The sequence below is a fragment of the Carlito syrichta genome, unplaced genomic scaffold, assembly GCF_000164805.1.
Source record: "Carlito syrichta isolate Samal-C Ts95f unplaced genomic scaffold, Tarsius_syrichta-2.0.1 Scaffold315315, whole genome shotgun sequence".
Classification (NCBI taxonomy): Eukaryota; Metazoa; Chordata; class Mammalia; order Primates; family Tarsiidae; genus Carlito; species Carlito syrichta.
The window spans coordinates 13,174-34,682 of NW_007259411.1; the positions used below are offsets into that span (position 1 = coordinate 13,174).

Sequence of the window (21,509 nt, forward strand, 5' to 3'; positions counted from 1 at the left end):
AATGTTCTCATTTAAAAAGAATAATAGGATAGTTCTCATGTGAGTAGATCAGACTGCTAACATGCAATGCATGTAAAACCCTTTGTGCAGAACTTGACAATTATTTGCCACTGCATACTGAGTAATATAACAATGCGGGCTCTGTGGAGCATAGTCTGCTTATAAAAGGCCACCAGCAACCACAGATTGGCACTGATAGAAACATAAAGGAAATGAAATCAGTAATACAGTGTCTAGCTACAAAGACCCTTTGTCTGGAGCAAGAAGTGTGCCGACCTGTAATTAGTGTCTTTGATTCCTGGCCATTAGATGAGAAAAATGAGATGATACAAATAAATACCATAAATTACCAAGAGAGGTTCTTCTCTTGCTCTTCCCTTAACTGAGCAGTAGTGCTCTCCATCTTATCAGTCAGTTGTTTCACACGTTCCTCATAATTCCTTTCTTTCTCTGCCAGTAACTGCTGATTCATCTTTTGCATTTCCTCCAACATTTTTATCACAGTCTCTGAAGATTCAGCTTTTGTATGTTCCACTGGAAATGAAAAAGAAAACAAATTTAAATAGGATTACTATGTTGCCTACTTTTCCCTCAAACACTTATTTATGTTGATATTTGACAGAGAAAAATCCCTCGACAATTTTGGGGGGAGCTAATCATAATTTGCCACACTGGGACATGACTTCAGGAATAAAGACATGTTTTTTCTGTTCTTGATCTAGTTTAATAAAGATCTGAGGTGATCCAGGGCTGAGGGGAGGGCAGTAATTACTCAGTGAGTTTTAATTAGTAGAGCAGTTTGAGCTTTGAATTGCACATCCGTTCCCCATTGTAAAGAACCTTTTCTTTGCATATTCTAGGAGTACCATCAGTGCCCAAATTCCATGAAATTCCCACTGTTTTGTGAATCGTACAGTCTCTACACACTGAAGCTAGGCCAATTGTCCTAAACAGTCATGGGTAAGAAACAGAATTTATTCACCACTTAGGAGTGATGCTCAGCTGTGAGCAAAATCTTTGTTTACTGTTCACAACATTCATGTTCCATCCCAGAGCACAAGGAAACTCTTAAATAAGAGCATGGGGGCTGAGAGTGTTTAGAAGTATGGTGTGGATGGGGAAGAAAAAGTCTGCTCTAAACAGCACCCACCTGATACCTCTCTGTTGTAAAATGCTTACTAATTACATGTTATAATCTCTCTAGGGAAAATATGCATCATTGATAAACAGTATCCAGTTAAAATTATTTGAATCATTAATACTATAGATAAGCATGAAATGAATAGCCTTAGTAGGTAACTCATTTCTTCCCAATTCAACCTCATTTTTGTAAAATTTATGCATTGATGTAAGTGCAGCCATCATGATTTTAAGTTCTGGCTCAGACTATTCATTGATTTGGAGTAAGGCCCAATGGCAATTGTTTGAAGCTTGGAAATTGATCATTTCACTTGTGCCCTGGAGGCAGGCTGTGCAATAGGAAAACTTTTATCTAGTATTTTAAGATTATACTACATGACTGGCTAATTTCTCTGTTTCTCATCTCTAAATCCTGGATTTCTTGCTGGCATTTTCTTCTCTCTTCTGTGATTTCCTCCTTGAAAAATAGTTCTTGTTCCTAAAGAGGGGCTTGGTAAAAAATAAATTCACAAAATTGTCAATAATTACCAAATAAGTTTCCCTTTCATTCCATAAGTTATTCACTTAATATATTTTGATACTAGTTATTGAATGTCCTACTCCTTTAACTTTCATTATGTTACTTGCTATTCATTTTTTCTAAGACTTCTCTATCTTTACACATATTTTTTTCATATAGTCTGTAAAATATTGCTGATTTAGAATTCTTCCCTAGGACCATTGAACCAAAATTTAACACAATAATTGTGTATAATTGTTATACTTTTTCTTCCCTTCAACTATCACCCTATATAATGTAGTTTTATATAAATAATATATATAGGAATCTATGTCTACATATTTATATACAGTATATTAATATATATAGTATAATGTACATATAATGTGACTATATATACATATATACGTGTGTGTATATGTATATGTATGCATATGTGTTTGTGTGTGTGTGTGTGTGTGTGTGTGTGTGTATATATATATATATGCATATATATATGTATATATATATATTCCAGAATAGTGGCCTGTGGGGATTTCTAAGATTTCTATATGATGTTGAGAAGCAACAGAAATATCTGATCATGAAACTCATCAGAAGCCTGCACATTTTGGTGAGTGGTAAGAAAAATTTTTTGAGAGGATCAGGACTACAGGAGTCCAGAGTGCGTTTCTGGCTCAGACTATTCATTGATTTGGAGTAAGGTCCAGAGAACAGGGAGGTACTAGCAACCTGGGCACTTAACCAATGTGCTTAAGTGACTAGATAATTAGAAAGTCTTCCTACTCCTCAGGGTAATCATAGAGGTAAAGTCATAACAGATATGTCCAAAAAAAAAAGTCATTATGGATTCCGTAGGTAGAAATGACAAGCTGGATTTTTTTTTTTCATAAGATAGGACACAGGACAATTTCTTATCTCTCCTTAAATTATAATATTCTTATTTGAAAAAAGACAGTAGAATGGTTCTTATGCCATTAGATGATGATGTGAATATGTAATGCATATAAATAAATCACTTCAAGTAAGACTTGGCAATTATTCACTCCTGTATATTGAGTGATGTAATAATGCATCATCTATGGAGCATAGTTTGTTGTGTTGATAGAAACATGAAGAGACCAAAGACTGGCACTGATAGAAATGTGAAGGGAATGAAATCTGCAGCATAGTGTCTGATTATGAAGGTCCTTTATCTGGTCCACGAAGTATGCTAACTTGTTATCAGTGTCTTTGATCCCTGGCCGTTAGTTGAAAAAAATGAGATGATACAATCAAATACCTGAAGTTTAAGATTGAGGTATTGTATTTTCTCTGCCCTCAGTTGAGCTGTATCTCTCTCCATCTTCTCAGTCATTTGTCTCACATGTTTCTTATGATTCTTTTCTTTTTGTTCTATCATCTGTTCATACTTCCATTGCATTTCTTCCATCATTCTCGCTACCCTCTGTGCAGATTCAGCTTTTAAATGTTCCACTTATGAGAAAAAGAAAAAAATGTATATATATGATTACTGTGTTGCCTCCTTCTTTCTCAAACACTGATTTGTTATATTGTTACTTGATAGAGGAAATCCTCTGTTTCAATATATTCTTTTTGGTAACTATCATGCCTCTGACATGTTATGCCTCACTCAGAGATGACTCTGGGATTAAAGACACATCTTGGCTGTTCTTGCTCTAGTTTAAATATCTGAGATGGGCCAGACGCGGTGGCTCACACCTATAATCCCAGCACTTTAGGAGGTTGAGATGAGAGGATTGATCGAGCACACAGGTTCAAGACCCGCCTGGGCAACTTGGCGAGACACTTGGCGAGACCTCATCTCTTCAATATATCAAAAAACTAGCCAGGTATGATGGTGCATGCCTGTAGTTCCGGCTACTTGGAAGGCTGAGGCTGAAGGATTGCCTGAGCCCACCAGGTCAAGGCTGCGGTGGCTGTGAGCATGCCACTGTACTCCAGCCTAGGTGATAGAGTGAGACTCCAACTCAAAATAAATAAATAAATAAAGATCTGAGATGATCTAGGACTGAGGATAGGCACTAATTACCCAAAAGACATAAACAGAAATAGTTGAGCCTTACTTATATATTTATTTCTCCAGATATGAGCTCTTTCTGCATTCACCTTCCAAGTGCCCCACTTTTTCTAACATACCACGCATCATACAGCCAGCGTTTAATCCTGAAGCTTGGTTAAGTGCTCTTACATTAGCTGCTGAGGAGGACTTCCTTCAAAAGGTAGCAGGCACATGACCTATTGAACACCAGCAGGAGTAATGCTTAACTATGCCCAAAGACTTTGTTAACTCCCAATCTAACTTACTGACATATGTCCTCAAAACTCCAGCATCATCCCAGGACACATGGAAACCCTTGAGTAAAAGCATGGAGTTGAAGGGTCTAGAAATATGGTATAGACGAAGTAGAATTCATCTCAATTATACAGTTTATACCTCTAGCAAAAAATGCGTATTGGGCAACCACCTTAGGTCCCCTCCCACTGTGGGAGTTTCTCTGTCCTTTCAATAAATCCTTTCTTTTTTTTAAAAAAGTATATTATTTCAAATATATGATCCAATAAAAGATAATATTAGCCTTTAGTAGCACAAATAAACAGAAAATGAGTAGCTTTAGTTGATAGCTGATTGCCTTCACAAGTGAGTCACATCTTTGCAAACTTTGTGATTCAGTGAAATTGCAGGTGTCTTGATTTTAAGTTTAGAGTAGTAGCAGTTGTCTGATTTTCTAAAGTTGGTCATTGAACTTGTATCCTGATAAAAGGGTATAAGAGAAGAAACCTCAGTTTTTTGAATTTTTATATTATAGTTATTAAATAGATGGTAATACTTGTTTCTTTATATCTCCTCTCCACATTCTGGATTTCTTCCTGAAGTTTTCAGTTCTCTTCTCTGAATCCCTCTTGTAGTAGCCATTTATGTTCCTAAAAGGTAAATAAACATTGAACCTGGCACATAATAAAATGCCATACAAAATTTGTTAAAAATTTTCAAATTAATACTTCTTTTAGCACTTCCAATAATTCCTCAAGTCATAGCATTCTTTCTTAAATTCTGTCCTCCTTAAGTCCCATTAAAGCTCTCTCTTTACAAATTTTTATTTGTTTTTCTGTATGTTAAGAATAGCTTCTTCCTATGTATAATAATATTTTTGCCCTATAATTCCATCCTGGGATTTGTGATTCCACAGCAAACACAGTTATTCAATTTAAATTGCCAGGTTTTTGTTTGTTTCACCTTTCACTTATATAATGTGAACTTTGTTATATATGTATTCCAGAAGAATGTTTGAAATCCAAAGGAAAGTTTACTACATGAACATCTGAATCAGAATCATAGGAGCTCTGTAATCAGGGTATTTTATACAAGCCTCCAAAATATCAGTGGGATCAGCATGAAAAATACTAACCTGAGGAGATCAGGGATTTCTATAACCCATAGGACATTTCTGGAATGGCATTCAGGCTCAACATAGACTTTGATTAGGGCTTGAGGAACAGAAAGTTACCAAAATAAAGTTGACCCCTGGAAAAAGTGATGCTCAACTGTGCTCAAAGACTTTGTTAACTCCTAGTCTCACCATATGTTCTCAAAACTCCAACATCATCCTAAGGCACATGCAAATCCTTGGATAAACCTGGACGCTTAAGCTATGTGCTAAGTGGTTATGTGTCTTTCTACTTATTAAGGTCTTTCCAGAGATAAAATCAAATAAGATATGCGCCCCCCCCCCCAAAAAAAAACCCTCTGTATGCACAGGCCAGACACATTTCTGTGAACCATGACCTGGAAAACTTACTTATAACTCATTAAATTATAATTTCCTCATTTTTGAAATGAAGATAAAATAGCTTCTATCCCATCAGACAAAAATTCAATCACGGAATCTCTGTAAAGACCCCGGCAGTAAATCGCTATCGTTTAGTAGTGATTTAACAGAGTGGATTTCATGCAGCTTTATTCTGCAAGCAGATGACTTTTAGTGACCAGAAATGACCAAGGGTAAACACAATAAGGGAATTTTAAAAAACGTATTAGTATATGAGCTAGACAATTCCTTTTTCTACATAGTGTTCTAACCCCTACACTGTTTTTTATTCAGAATGATGAAAGAATAAACAAATAATACAATTGAATACCTTAAGTTTAATAGCTACAGTCTTTCTTTCTCTGCCAGCAACTGGGCCCATTCCTTCTCCATCTTCTCATTTGATTGTTTCACATGTTCCTGATAACTCTTTTCTTTCTGCTCCATTATTTGGTTATTCCTCTTCTGTGCTTCCTCCAACAGTTTTGCGGTGAACTTTGAAGATTCAGCTTTTTTGCATTCCACTAAGAAGGAAAAGAAAAAGAAGTTATGTTGGTTTACAGTGTGTGATGGGCTAAATGTCCCCTCCAATTCATATGTTGAAGCCCTGTTTCCTAACGTAATGGCATTAGAAGGTGGGGCTTTGGTGGGGTAATTAGATTTATATGCGATCTTGAGGGTAGAGCTCCCATATTGGGATTAGTGTTCTTATAAGTACTTGAGCTCTCGCAGAGACCAGAGCTCTTTGCACCACGTGAGGATGCAGCCATCTGTAAACCAGGAAGAGGGCCCTCACAAAAAGCCTGACCATGCTGGCACCCTGATCTCAGACTTCTAGCCTGGAAAACTGTGAGATACAAGTTTTGGTGGTTGTTTTTTGAAGTCACCTGTCTATGGTATTCTATTATAAAAGCTCAAGCTGATTGAGACATAGTTTTCTTCCTTCCACACTTACTTGTTGTTGTTGCTATTTGACAGAAGAAGTTTTCTGGGATCATTTTGTTTGTGGGTAACTATAATGTCAGTGGCTGCATATGCCAGACTCAGAAACGACTTCAAAAGCTACAATGATTTTTATTGGTTTTGCTCTAGATTAATAATCAGTTTTACTCAGAAAAACATTTAAACTTTTAAGACCTTTTATAACTATCTAGTCTTTTGAGTCATTTCCTACCTTCAATCTCCTTTTCTTTTTCTGTGAGATTCTGATCTGTCCTTAAAATTGTATTAGTTATAGACTCCTTGGACTTCAAATATGTCTGTAGAATCTCTTCAGCCTTAGATTACAGAAAACAAAGACTCAGCAGCAGGCAATGGCTATAGACATTTGTTCCTGTTTGTCTGCCCACCATCTTTTCTTGTAAGCATCATTCCTCTTGGGTGTGATGGGACTGGTGGTCAAGATTCCCTATCACATGGGGTAGGCACATGCTTTGAACTTGCCAACCAGAGCTTCTTACCTAGCAAAGAGGCTTTTTAAAAGGATAATATAGATATTGGGGAAAAGAGAGACTGTATTATTTTAAATTATGGGCTCTAAGATTGGAGTTATTAATACTGAGGTCCCATATGGGTGGAGCTTGCTGGAAAATGAAACCATCATGAAGAAAGCAGGTCAAAGAGATGGAGAGGGAGGGAGAAAAGTATGGGGGTAAGAGAGCATATAACAGGGAAAGAGAGGATTGCATTGTTGGGACTCTTAGATCCATCTCTCCTTAAAGCCAATTTGAAACCCAAACTTATAAACAAATATCTTTGCTTAAGGAACTATCAGTGGCTTCTGTCCTTGAAAACATCATATGTCCATCTGCACATATGTCACCTTAATGATGAATCCTAAAATCTAATTTATTACTCAAATGTTAGCTGAGTGCACTTCTTTCATGTAATCTAGGCTATATCTGGCACAAACAACTCCCTATACCTTTTTACTGAATAAAATAATGAATGCCATGGAGACAAAAAGTCACAGGTCTGTGAAAATACCCTTGGTCATATTGGTATTTGAAAGAGGCATTTCAGTAGCTTCTCAGAATACACCGATAAACCTTGGTTCCCTGTATTCCCTTCCTCGGTTCCTTAAGCTACTTTTCCTTCAGATTTTGTCTCTGAATATAGAGACGATAGCCCCTTGATGTTGAATAAATCCCGTGGTTCACATCTTTTTCTAGAGGACTGAAAATATCCTGAAGTAAAACCCAGCAACGGTCTGATGATGCTCTCTGATTCTTTTTGCAAAAGTCATTCCACCTTTTTTCTAGCTGAGACTTCAGTGTAAAAATAGGAAATAAAAAGTATAAATGGGAAAAGATGCTACCAAGGCTTCAGAATTTCTGAAAATGCTTCTGAAAAAACTCTCTCTCCCCCAAAACTTATAGGTGACTAAGGGAAACTATGTCTTATCTCTTGGCTTGAATCATTTTCTGAAGTCCTTTTCTCTTAATGTGAGATACTCAGAACAGAAATTTTGAGCTCTATGCCAAACTTGTACTTGTAAACTTCTGCTTTTCCAACGGGACTGATTTTTGCCATGAATAGAATAAATATGGTAAAGCATAATAAGCCTGCTGAAGAGAACTAAGACTAGAAATTTCATTCCTTTTGTTTAATATGATAGAAAATCAATCTGATAACAGTGGACATGTAGTTTGATTGTCAGTTGTACGCACTTAAAGGGAAGACTAATTGTTTGCTGGTGAAACAAAAATGTCTTAAAACTTTGAATCTGTAAAAATAAAATTGTTACTTCTGAAGATTGTGATTAAAAAATATGTAATTGTCACCATTTTAAAAGCTAGTAAAAATTACTTCTACCAAAATAAATACTAATTTCTTTCTTAGTAGCACTTTACCTCCAGCATACTAATCCACATAAACTTGAGAGAAAAATTACCACTAACTCCTTTTGAAATAGATGGTCTACATCTTTGAAGAAGCTCTCAATGAAGATTTCAGTGGCCTCTCTCTCACAGGCCCTGTGCAGATCTAACAGTTCCTGGAGGGTTTCCGTGGGCAGCTGCACCTTCCAGCCCATCTGCTGGTCATGGTGAACAATGATCTTTTGTACTGAGGCCAAGTTTTCTATCTGGGCCAAGGCCAGGACTGCACTCTCCATGCAGGGCAAATCCCCACTGCTGATGGCATTGGCACAGGTCAGCACCAGTTTCTCTAGATCTACAATAGAGAACAAAGTATGTCCTTTGTGGTAGGTTGAGTGAGGAAAAGTCTCTATCCTGCATAATTCTGAGCATTTCTATTATCAGCTATATTCCTCATCAGTGTCATGAGCGTCACTGGGAAGCTTAATACAAATACAGATTTCCAGGCCTTGCTTCAGACCTACTGAAACAGAACTTTCTTCTTGATAATATACACAGGTGATATTTATGCACACCAAAGGTTGAGAATCCCTGTCCTACAGATGCTGGAGTGGATGCAGTGAAAAGGGAACCCTTCGACACTGTTGGTGGGAGTGTGAACCAGTACAGCCTCTATGGAAAACAGTATGATAATTCCTGAAAGATCTAAAACCCAACTTTCTATGTGATCCTGCAGCCCCCTACTGGGAATACACCTGTAAGGACTCAAATCACTCTATAAAAAAATGCCTGTATATGTATGTTTATCACAGCATTATTCATAGTAGCAAGAACGTGGAACCAACCATGTTGCCCATCAAAAGAGGACTGGATTTTAAAAACGTGGTACATATACACAATGGAATATTACACAGCCATAAAGAAGAAAAAAATCATGTACTTCACAACAACGTGAATGAACTTAGAGTCTATAATACTGAGTGATCTTTCACAGAAACAAAGAACTCATAAGTGGACCTTGAACAATTACTGTAATACTATAAGAAAAGGATTGGCAGTAGTGGAAAACTGCCAGAAGGGGAGCAGAGAAGCGGGATTGGCAGTAATGGGAGTCTGCCTGGGGAAAGGGGAGTACACCTCATCAACAAGGGTACCCACATAATGAATGAATATATCTAACCCTTAATTGTACCCCACATTTTCAAGATACAAAAAGTAAAAGAAAAAAAAAGAGAGAATTCCTGTACTATATAAAGGAAGCCTGTGTTTATTGGATGCTTGTATCTACTTGAGCCCCAAACATCATTTGGACAGAAGCCATACCTCACTCATTTATGTCTGTGTCATCAGTCCTCTGTATTATGTCCCATGGTCAGCCTTTGATCAATATATGTGAAATAAAGAGTGCTATTTTAATTGGAAGGAGTCCTTCATTTCATTCATTGTAATTCAGTGCTGCTCAGTAATACTTTCTAAGATACATAAAATGTTCTCTGTCTGTGCTGTTCACTACAGAAGTTACTAATTATATGTTGCTCTTGAGTTTTTGAAATAATGTTGTGTGATCTGAATTTTTATTTTCTCTTAATTTTAATTAATTTGTATTTAAATTTGAGTAGCCACACATGTGTCTATTGGCTACTGAACTTGGCAATGTAAATCCAGCTTACTAGGATGATATTAAGGATAGAGCTTCCTTGCTTTGGCCTTCACTATCTTTCCCACTCAAAGAGTTGACTAATGTTAAGCATTATATATTTGTCAAAATGGTTAGAATTTAACAAGTACTAGCAGTAAACCCTGCATGTCTTAAAGCTGAAACTAAGTGCATGTTATTCTATTCTCTTTTAGTTTTCTTAACCATGGGTAGAAGTACGTGGAAGAGGACTCACGAGGTTCATTGACCCTGATGCCTCCTGGAAGTGTTTTAATCTTAGAACAGCTGAAGATATGAGAACAGAATTGTTCCACTTGTTTTACAAAATCAGAATCCAGAATCACCATCATGTAGTTGTCTCAAGGTTGGTCAAACTTTTTCCAATCAGTAGGCGGGTAGAAGACAAAGCATTTCTTATTTGGAAAGAACTTTCAGATACAGAGTCGAGGCAGGTTATAAGTTTCATCTCTTTAATCATCACCTGGATAAAAATAAAAGGGGGTTATATCTAGTAGAGTGTTAATGTGACATTTAACATCTTTTAAATAAATGTTCTGCTTCATATCCTTTAGCTATGGGCAACTTCACACAACCTAAGCAGGGAGATAAAAGCAACCTTTTAATAGTACAGGGAAAAGGAAGTGGAAATGAACCTTGAGTGTGGAAGATGACTGATTAGACATGTCAATCACCCACCTCCTTACAAAGAAGCACAGTTATGAGTAAATAACCACACGTTGAAGAGAGCATCTGAGAGAGAACACTGGAATTCAACAGGGAAGTAACAAGGACCCTATGAGGCAAGAAGAAGAGGGAAGCAAAGCAGTAACCCTGAACAGGATTGACTTGAAGCCAGGGGACCTCCCCATCTGGGGAAAAGGTCAGTGAGAGACCCCTGGCAATCCATATTCTCTCTATAGACTCCTGCCGTCCAAGACACAGGAGACCCTCTGGAGCCTAGTATAAGTAGCAGCCACCTGGAGTACACATGACTGCTTTGTTCAAAGAAGGAGTTCACACTGGTCCCATTCACTACCCTAGACCCAAGAACCTGAAGCACGGTACTATATTGAGAACCCAGCACCTATCAGACTAAATGCTATCCCTTGGCCAAAAAGCCTCTGCATCATCATATTCCTTAATTCCTCTTCCACTTACTTCCACCCATTGTTAAGAGGCCTAAGAGAGAATGGAAAAACATGCACTTAGTTTCAGCTTTAAGATATACAGGGTTTACTGTTAGTACTTGTTAGATTCTAACTATTTTGAGAAATATCTAATGCTTAGCGTTAGTGAAATCTTTTGAGTGGGAAAGACAGTGAAGACCAAAGTGAGGAAGTGATATCCTTTTTTTCCTTTTTTTGAGTCGGAGTCTCACTGTGTCACTTAGGTTGGAGTGCAGTGGCACACTCATGGCCACCACAGCCTTGACCTGCTGGGCTCAGGAGATCCTTTTGGCTCAGCCTTCCCAGTAGCTGGAACTATAGGTGTTCGCCACCACACCTGGCTAATTTTTTGATTTATTGTAGAGATGAGGTCTCATCAAGTTGCCCAGTCTGGTCTCAAACCCCTGAATCAGGCAATCCTTTCGCCTTGGCCTCCCAAAATGTTGGGATTATAAACTTGAGCCATCGTACCCAGTCTAGCTCTATCCTTAATATCGTCCTAGTAAGCTGGATTTACATTGCCAGGTTCAGTAGCCAATAGACTCACGTGTGGTTACTCAAATGTAAATACACATTAATTAAAATTAAGAGAAAATGGAGATACAGAGTCCTGCTGAGCCTCCCTCCCCAAATTATACTCAAAAGTCTGCAGTGGTATGATGTCAGCTGGCCTAGAAGAGCAGCTATGTCCCCAGCACTCTAGCCCACAAGCATCCTACACTCAAGGGAACAGGTTGTTCAGTACATCAGGGAAGTTGTCCCCAAGACAAAGGTGGTCGAAGCACATGCTTCCCAGAGTCTGACAACCAACTGCTTGAACCCACTGCCACCAAAGGCAGCCTCATCCCCTCTAGCCATGGTGCTGGAGTGCACCTGTGTGAGCCCTCTGGGAGCCTGAGAACAGATTCCCTTCCCCTAATTCTGTCACTAACACTGTTTCACATGTATGTAGTCTGGAGGTCTGAAGACAGGTCTGCCCTGCTTGCCACTGATATACTAACACTCACTCTCAGGTGCCTAGAAATGGGTCTGTTCTGTCTGCCAGCACCAGTGCCTGTGCAAGCCATCCAGGAGCCTGAAGACAGGCCTGTCCTTCCCACCACTGTGGAAACCCGTGTGCTTGCCATCAGGGAGCCTGAGGGCAAGCTTGCCTCACATAACGTTGCATGCAGCATCCAGGGGACTGGGGTTGGGCCTGTTCTGCCTGATGCCACTGATGATTGTGTGTGTTTTTTGATGGCCCAAGGTCCAAACCACCCAGCCTGCTGCCACCATCACTCACCTGCACATACCATCTGGAGGTGTAGGTACTGTCCTGCCTAACCCACTGCCACCTGTTCAGGTGGCTGCACGTGGCACCCAGGAGCCGAGGGCTGGTCACCATCATTACTGCTTCTACCAGCATCATGCATGCTCCCAGAGGCATGAAGAACATTCACTCAACCTGGAATTCACTTCCCTTGCCTGAGCAGGCTACCGAGGTGACTGAGGACTGGCCTGCTCAGACCCTCCACTTCATCACTGGAGGCTAAGGACCAGCCCACCTGAGGTCAATATCTATCATTATGAAAACACACAAAAGTGGCCAGGCTCGGTGGCTCAGCCTCCAATCCCAGCACTTTGGAAGGTCAAGACGAGAGGATTGCATGGGCAACTTGGTGATACCTTGTCTCTACAATTAGAAAGAAAGAAAGAAAACACACAAAAGTGTAAAACTTATTGGTAGAACAGATACACAGGGGTGAAAGAGAATGGATCAAAGATTATCACTACAAAAAGCTCTACCCAATTGTAAAGGTAAACAGTAAAAGAGGAAGGAAAAAAACTAAGGATATACAAAACAATCAGAAAACAATTAACAAAATGACAGGTATAGATCCTCACCTACCAGTAACAACCTTGTATGAACACAGTTTGAAACCCCCCATCAAAAGATATAGACTGACTGAGTGAATTTTTTTAAAAAGTCCTAAATATATGCTCCCTACAAGAAACTTATTTTACCTGTAAAGACATATAGACCAAAAATGAAGGGGTAGAAAAAAATATTCCACGCATAAACAAACCCCAAAGTGTGCTGGAATAACTACACAAAATGATGATTGAAAAGATATATGCATCCAACACCAGAGCATTCAGATATATGAAGCAAATATTATTAGACTTAATTTGAGAGACAGACCTCAACACAATAATAGTGAAGACTTCAACATCCCACTTTCAGCACTGGGCAGATCAACACAGAAACATTGGTCCTAGTCTGCGCTATAGATTAAATGGACCTAAGATATTTGTAGAGCATAACATCCAAAAGCTGTAGGGTATAAATTCTTCTCATCAGCGCCTGGAACAGTCTCCAGGATGGGCTCTATGTTAGGCTATAAAACAAGTCTCAAGAAATTTAAAAAATTGAAATTATGCCATGTATTATGAAATAAAGCTAGAAATCAATAACAAGAGGAACTTTTAAAACTATACAAATACTGAGAACTAAACACCATGTTCCTAAATGACCATTATGTCAATAAAAAATAATTAAAAAGGAAATTTAACAATTTCTTAAACAAAAATGGAAATGCAACATGATAAACCTATGGGATACAGCAAAATCAGTGCTAAGAAGGAAGTTGATGGCAAAATATGCTTAAATCAAAAAAAGTAGAACAATTTTAAGAAACAATCTAATGAAGTACCTCAAGGAACTAGAAAAGAAAGAGCAAACTGAGTCCAAAATAAATAGAAGGGGAAAAAATAATAATAAAGATTAGAGTAGAACTAAATGAAATAGACACTAAAAAAACCAAAAAATTTAAAAGGTGAAAATTTGTTTTGTTGAAAAGATTAACAAAATTAATAAATTATGAGCTAGACTAAGAAAAAAAAAAGAGAGATCCAAATACATAAAATTAGAGATTAAAAAGGAGACAATATAGCTGATGCCAAAAACATACAAATGATCATTGGAAACTATTATGAGCAACCATATGCTAACAAATTGGAAACTTTAGAGCATAGGTATAAATTCCTGGACATACAACCTACCAAGATAGAACCAGGAAGAAACAGAAAATCCAAACAGACTGATGAGTAACAAGATTCAATCCATAATAAAAAGCCTCCCAGGAAAAAAAAGCCCAGGACCAGATGGCTTTACTGCTGAATTATACTAATCTTTAAAAAAGAAATAGCATCAATTCTTATCAAACTATTCTAAAAAAGATGAAGGGGAAAAAATTCTAAGTCAGTCTACAAGGCCTTTATTGCCCTGATAGCAAAGCCAGGAAAAGACACAACAAAAAAAGAAAACTATAGGCCAATATCCCTGATGAATGTAAATGCAAAAATCCTCAACAAATAACTAGCAAACCTAATCCAAAAACACATAAACAATAATACAACATGATCAAGTGGAATTTATCCCATGAATGGAAAAATAGCTGAACATATCCAAATCAGTAAATCTGATCAATACATCAACAGAAGAAAGGACAAAAAGCATATGATTATCTGTATAGTCTCAGAAAAAGCATTTGATAAAAATTCAACATCCATTCATGACAACATTAGCTCAACAAATTATGCATCAACATAACAAAGGCCACATAAGACAAACCCACAGCTAGTGTCATACTGAATGGGAATAAATTGAAAGCCTTTTCTCTAAGATCTGGAATAAGCTAAGAATGCCACCTTTTACCATTCTTATTCAACATAGTACTGGAAGTTTTAGCCAGGGTAATTAGGCAAGAAGAAGAGACAAAAGACATCTAAATTGAAAAGAAGAAAGTAAAATGATCTATCTTTGCAGATGATGTGATCTTATATATAGAAAAACCCAGACTCCACCAAAAAAATCTTAGCACTGATAAACAAATTCAGTAAATTTTTAGGATACGAAAATCAATTGTTTTTGTATACACCAGTAAAGAACTGATAAAGAAATCAAGAAAGTAATCTCATTTATGATATAGCTATACACAAAAATAAAATACATACTAATAAATTTAACTGATGAGACAAAAACCTCTTTAAAAACCTATAAAACACTGATAAAAGAAATCGAATAAGACATGAACAAACGGAAAGACATCCCATGCTCATTGATCAGAAGAATTAATATTGTTAAAATGACCATATTACCCAAAGCAACCTATAGAATCAATGCAATTCCCATCAAATGTCAATGAAATTCTTCACATAAACAGAAAAAAAACCCCTAAAATTCATATGGAACAACAACAATAACAATGAAATCCCAAATAATCAAAGAAATCCTAAGGGGCAGGGGGAAGGGCTGAAAGCATCACATTATCACATTATCTGGCATCACATCATACTACTAGTGTATCCTAACCAAAACAGCATGGTACTGGTATAAAAGTAGACATGAAGATCAATTAAACACAATGAAAAACAGAAATAAAGCCACATATCTATAGTCAATTGATTTTTTATAAAAGCATCAGTGACACCCATTGGGAAAAGGACACCCTCTTCAATAAATTGTGCTGTGAAAACTAGATATTCATATGCAGAAAATGAACCTGAAATTCTCTTACCATACAAAAAATCAACTGAAAGTGTATTAAAGATGAAAACATAAGACTTGAAATTATAAAACTACTAAAAGAAAACAAGGAAATACTTCAGGACATCGGTGTAAGTAAATATTGTATTGCTAAAACGTCGAAAGCCCAGGGAATATGAATAGGCAAATGCAACTATAATAAACTAAGAAGCTTCTGTATAGAAAGGAATCAATCAACAAAGTAAAGAGACAATCTATGGAATGGATGAAATTATTTGAAAACTATTTATCTGACATGGGACTATTAATAATATTCAGATTATACAAGAAGCTGAAAAAACTCAACAAGAAAAATCAAATCCATTAAAAAATGGGCAAAAAACTGAACAAACATTGTTCAAAAGAAGACATACAATTGGCCAACACATATATGAAAACATAGTCAACATCACTGTCATTGAGAATGCAACAAACAGATAGACAAACAACCTTAATGAGATACCATCTCACCCGAGCTAGAATGGCTAATATCAAAAAGAAAAAAAAATAACTGATGCTGGTAAAGATGCAGAGAAAAGGGAGCTCTCATACATTGTTGCTGGGAATGTAAATTAGTACAGTCATTATGGAAAACAGTATGAAGATTTCTCAAAAATAGAACTACCAATGATCTAGCAATACTACTACTGGATATTTATCCAAAGGATAAGGAAATCAGCATAACAAAGGGATACCAACATCTTCATGTTCATTGTAGCAATATTCACAAAAGCAAATATATCTAGCGAAATGTCCATCAGCAGATGAATCAATAAAGAAAATGTGGTATACTATTCATCTATTAAAAAAAGAATAAAACCCCATTATTCAAGGTACCATGCATGAGCCTGAAGGACACTATTTTAAGCAAAATAAGACAAACAATGCATGCCACATATTCTCACACATATGTGGGAGCTAAAAAAAATTGAGTTCATAGAAGTAGAGAGCAGAATTATGGGTATTAGAGACTGAGAAGGATAGCAGAATATGGAGGATGCTGGTTAACTGATGCAAGGTTGCAGATAGATATGAAGAATGAGTTCTAGTGTTCTGCAGCACTGTAGGGGAAATATGGTTAACTATAATTTATTGTAGATTTTCAAGAAACTAAAAGACAGGATTTAGAATGTTCACAAAACAAAGAAATGATCAATGTTTAAGGTGATAGGTATGCTGATTACACTATACATTGTATGTACTTATTGAAATACCACTCTGTATCCCATAAATATGAACAGTTATTATGTGTCAACTAAAAATTGGAATTTTTAGTTGACACATAATAAAAATAAGGAAAAAAATCGTCCTTCAACCAGGAAAATAATGCAATTAAAAATGAATGTTTAAGGTCAGATACTAAATGATAATTATTTCTTAAAGAATAGCCTGGTGAGTAGAAATACAAAACTGTGAATCAATTATTCAAAATGGCAGTTAATTCCTGATATATTTCCTCCTTGATTTCCAGTCCCCGGTCTCTGTTACCTTGTCTTAACTTCAGGGAATTCTGCAGATACTCGTCTGCTGAGAGGGCTTGTTCATCTGCTTCCAACTTGAGAAGTCCACACAGAGTCCACACAGTCTGGGAAGAAGCTCACAAATTCAGCTGAATTCTCAACCTCATTCTCATCAGGTGAAGATTTTACTCTGATTCGATCTGTCAGTTCTGTCACACAGCTGTGTAGCTTATTAAGGAAAAGCAGAAAAATGAACAGAACCCCTTCTCCCATATTAGTTCCACATAGTCCCAAACTTTCATTTTGCCTTTGTTCTTTTCCCATTTTTTTAAGCAGGATTTTTTGAAAGGACAGAAAAGCTCTCACAGTGGGAGGGGACCAGAGGGGGTTGCCAGCCTTTGTTCTTAACCTAAGCATCTCTAAAATATCTACATGGGATCTTTCTCCTGGATGTGATTTTTTTTTTTTTTTTATGTTTTCTCTTTTTGAGCTAAACTCCACAGGATTCACAGTCAAACAGCTGGCTTATTAATGCAGGTGTCTCCTGTGACTTTGGTGCTGTTCTGGGTCACAAAAGGATGCAGCTGGTCCATGGCTTGCTGGTTGATGGCTCCCATGCTACATGAAGGTGCTGCTCAGGAGGATGACCAGGGAAAAGATCCAGGAGTCATTCTTGTTTTCACCCTGGAAATCAGAACACAATTGGGACAGCAGTATGTTTTTAAATCAGCAGTGGTAAGCTATACCTATTTAATTCTCATTTTTTAGACAAATGATGTACAAAAGAAACCCAAATCCAAACGAAAATAGTTGTCAAATCTTAGACATTGAATAATATTCGAATAGTATTTTTTAGGTTGTGCTGATTCCCACTGGACCTCTTATAATTGTTCCTGAAAATTGGAGAAAACAGTCAAGATTGGTGGGCACTCTAAGGCCTTCAATACATTTTAAATTTAAAAATTTGTCTTTTTTTTGAATAGATTTACCTACGCTTAGTAGCTGTTTTATTGAGTAACTGTTCTGCACATGACAAATTATTTGTTATTAAATATTTGAAACAATACCTGTGGTAAATATAGATTTATTATATCCATTATGCAAATCAGTAAGTTGCAGCTAAAATAAATCAAATAATTTGCTAAGGCCATTAAATTAGTTATAGAGTTTAAATTTAAACATAGTCATAGAGCTTCAAATCCTTAACTAAAGTTCTCTGCAGGATAAGGCTCAAGACATCGACTCTGTGCTATTTTTGCACATTTGAGCTCCTATAAATTGCAGCCTCCGGTTAGTAGCTTATATACTATTGATCATCAGAAGCTCACCTAAGATTCTGTCTTTAGCAACCTTTGATTGCTAAACTTGGCTTCATTATATGCAAAGAGAATCGGTGGCTCAGCCTGTAATCCCGCCCCTTGGGAGGCTGAGGTGAGTAGATTGCCTGAGCCCGCAGGTTTGAGACCTGCCTTGGCAACTTGGTGAGACCTCATCTCTACAATAAATAAAAACAATTAGCTGGGCATGGTAGCGCACGCCTGTAATTCCAGCTACTTGGAAGGCTGAGGCGGAAGGATTGCTGGAGCCCCAGCAGGTTGAGGCTACTGCACTCCAGTCTGGGTGACAGAGTGAGACTCCAACTCAAAAAAAAATAAAAGAAAAGAAAAATAAAAGAAAAAAACATACTGTAGTTGACTGTGAGCTCTTATTTAAGGAAAAAAAACCTAAATAGCATACAGAATACCCAGACACATAGGGCTTATTCCAAAATTAAATTATCCTTTTTCACCATCTCTGCATTTCCCAGACCTTTAGTGTCAAGAAGAACTAGGGTGTGCTTTGATTTTTTGGGAGGAGGCACACACCACGTCCAGATTCCCTTGGTGTGAGACTGCACTTGGAGCCCAAAGAGAAGCCTGAAAGTGAGTGAAGTGAAGATGAGATGGGTTGGAATTACAAAAGGAGGGGATTCTAGAAGATGAGATAAAAGCTAGCATAATCAAATTTAAGAAAGATACTAAAAACACAGCCAGTGTTGATCTCATTTGAAAGCAGAGAAATAGAGAAAGTAGAATATCTAGTGCATAAAAAATTCAGTTCCCTTTTATGATAAAAACAATTGCTAAATTAGAAATAGAAGAACACTACATCAACATCATAATTGTCATATATGAAAAACCCACAGCCAACATCTTACTCAAAGATGCAAGGCAGAAAGCTTTCTCCCTAAGATCAGGAACAAGGCAGGGATGCCCACTGTTGCCACTTCTGTTCAACATAGTACTGGAAATGCTATCCAGAGGAATTAGGCAAGAGAAGGAAATAGAAGGCATCTACACTGTCAAGGAAGAAGTAAAATGATCTGCACATAGGTGACAAGATCTTAGATGTAGAATACCTTAAATATTCCACAAAATAACTGTTAGAATTAATAAATGAGTTCAGCAAAGTTGCAGCATACACAGTCAACATGCAGAAATCAGTTTTATTTTTATATACCAACAGTGAACAAAATCTAAAAAAGAAATTAAGAAAAATCAGCTTAATAGAGTATCAAAATAATAAACTACTTATGAATAAACTAAATTAAGTGAAAAATTGTGTAACAAATACTACAAAGCAATGTTGAGAGAAATTAAAGAAGATTAGAAGAATAATTAGAAAGACTTCTGAGTTGATGACTTGGAAGACTCAATATTCTTAAGATGCCACTAGTACAAGAGTGATAAGACAGGTTCAGTGCAATCCCTATTAAAATTCCAAATGACATTGCTGTAGAAATAGAAAACTCTACCCTAATTTTTACATGAAATTGCAAGAGATCCTCAAATAGCCTAAATAATCTTAAAAAGACAAAGCAAAATTGGAGATATTCATTTTCTGAGTTCTAAAAATGATGACAAAACTATGGCAATCAAAACTGTAGTACTGGCACATACTGGCATATAGCCCAATGGAAGAGAATACAAAGCCCAGAAATGATTTTCACATATGTGGTTACATGACTTTCGGTAAGGGTGCAATAGTCATTCAGTGAAGAAAGGAGGGTCTGTTCAACAAATAATGTTAGGAAAATGCGATATCTATATGTAAACAACAAAAAAAGACTGCTACCTTATTCCATAAAAAACTCACAATGGATCAAATTCTAAATGTTAGAGCTAAAACTATAAAACTCGTAGAAGAAAACAGGGGAAATCATGACACTGGATTTCTCAATGATTTCTTGGATATGACACCAAAAGCATAGACTACGACAACAACAACAACAACAGCAAAATACATAACTTGAATTTCATCAATATTAAAAACTTTTGCATATCAATGGATGCTGACAATAATGTAAAAAGGCAACACATGGAATGGAAGGAAATATTTGCTAGACATGTCTCTGATAAGAAATTGAGATCCTGAATGTATAGAAAAATTCCTCCAATGCAACATAAACACCAGATTTAAAAAATGAGCGAAGGACTCAAATAGACATTTCTCCAAAGATATACAAATGACCAGTAAGCACATGAAATATGGTCAGCATCACTAGTCATTAGTGAATTGAAATTCAAAACTACAATTCAGATAGTAATTCACAACCGTTAGAATGGACACTATAAAAAACAAACAAACAAACAGAAAATAACAAAATGTTGGTGAAAATGTAGAGGATCCGAACCCATGTGTATTTCTGGTGGGAACATAAAATGGTGTAGTCACTATGAAAAATAGTATAATAATTTCTTAATAAATTGAATATAGAATGACCATATGAGACAGTAGTTCCACTTGTGGATGTATACATAAAAGGAAGGGTTGTAACAGACCCTTGTATACCAATGTTCATCTCAGAATTATTCAACATAGCCAAAAGATGGAAGTAACTTGTGTCCATGAACATATGAATGGATAAACAAATTGGCTATACACATAAAATTATTCAGTCCTAAAAAGAGGGTTTTGACACATGCTCAACATTGATCAACCTTGAAGACTTTATGCAAATTGAAATAAGTCAGCCAGAAAAGGACAAATACTGTATAATTCTACTTATATGAAGTTCTTATGGTAGTCAGATTCAGAATCCAGAGTGCTAACCATTATTCAATGAAATAGTAGTCAAATTCATAGAAACAGGATGCAAATGGTGGTGAGGGATAGGTGAATGAGTGATATTTGTTAAACGGGCACAAAGTTTTTGTTGAGGATGAAAAGATTCTGAAGATGGATGGTGGACATGGTTGCACAACAATGTGAATTTATTTAATGCCACTAAACAGTACTCTTGTTTGCTTGTTTGTTTTTTTTGAGTTGGAGTCTCACTCTGTCGCCCAGACTGGAGTGCAGTGGCCGCTCCCGGCCACCGCAGCCTCGGCC

At 36.8% G+C, this 21,509-nt stretch overlaps 1 pseudogene; it reads right to left on the bottom strand.

Annotated features, from left to right (window-relative positions):
• Positions 1–450: 450 nt before the first annotated feature.
• Positions 451–21,509, bottom strand: part of LOC103275105 — a 24,913-nt pseudogene continuing 3,854 nt past the window's right edge.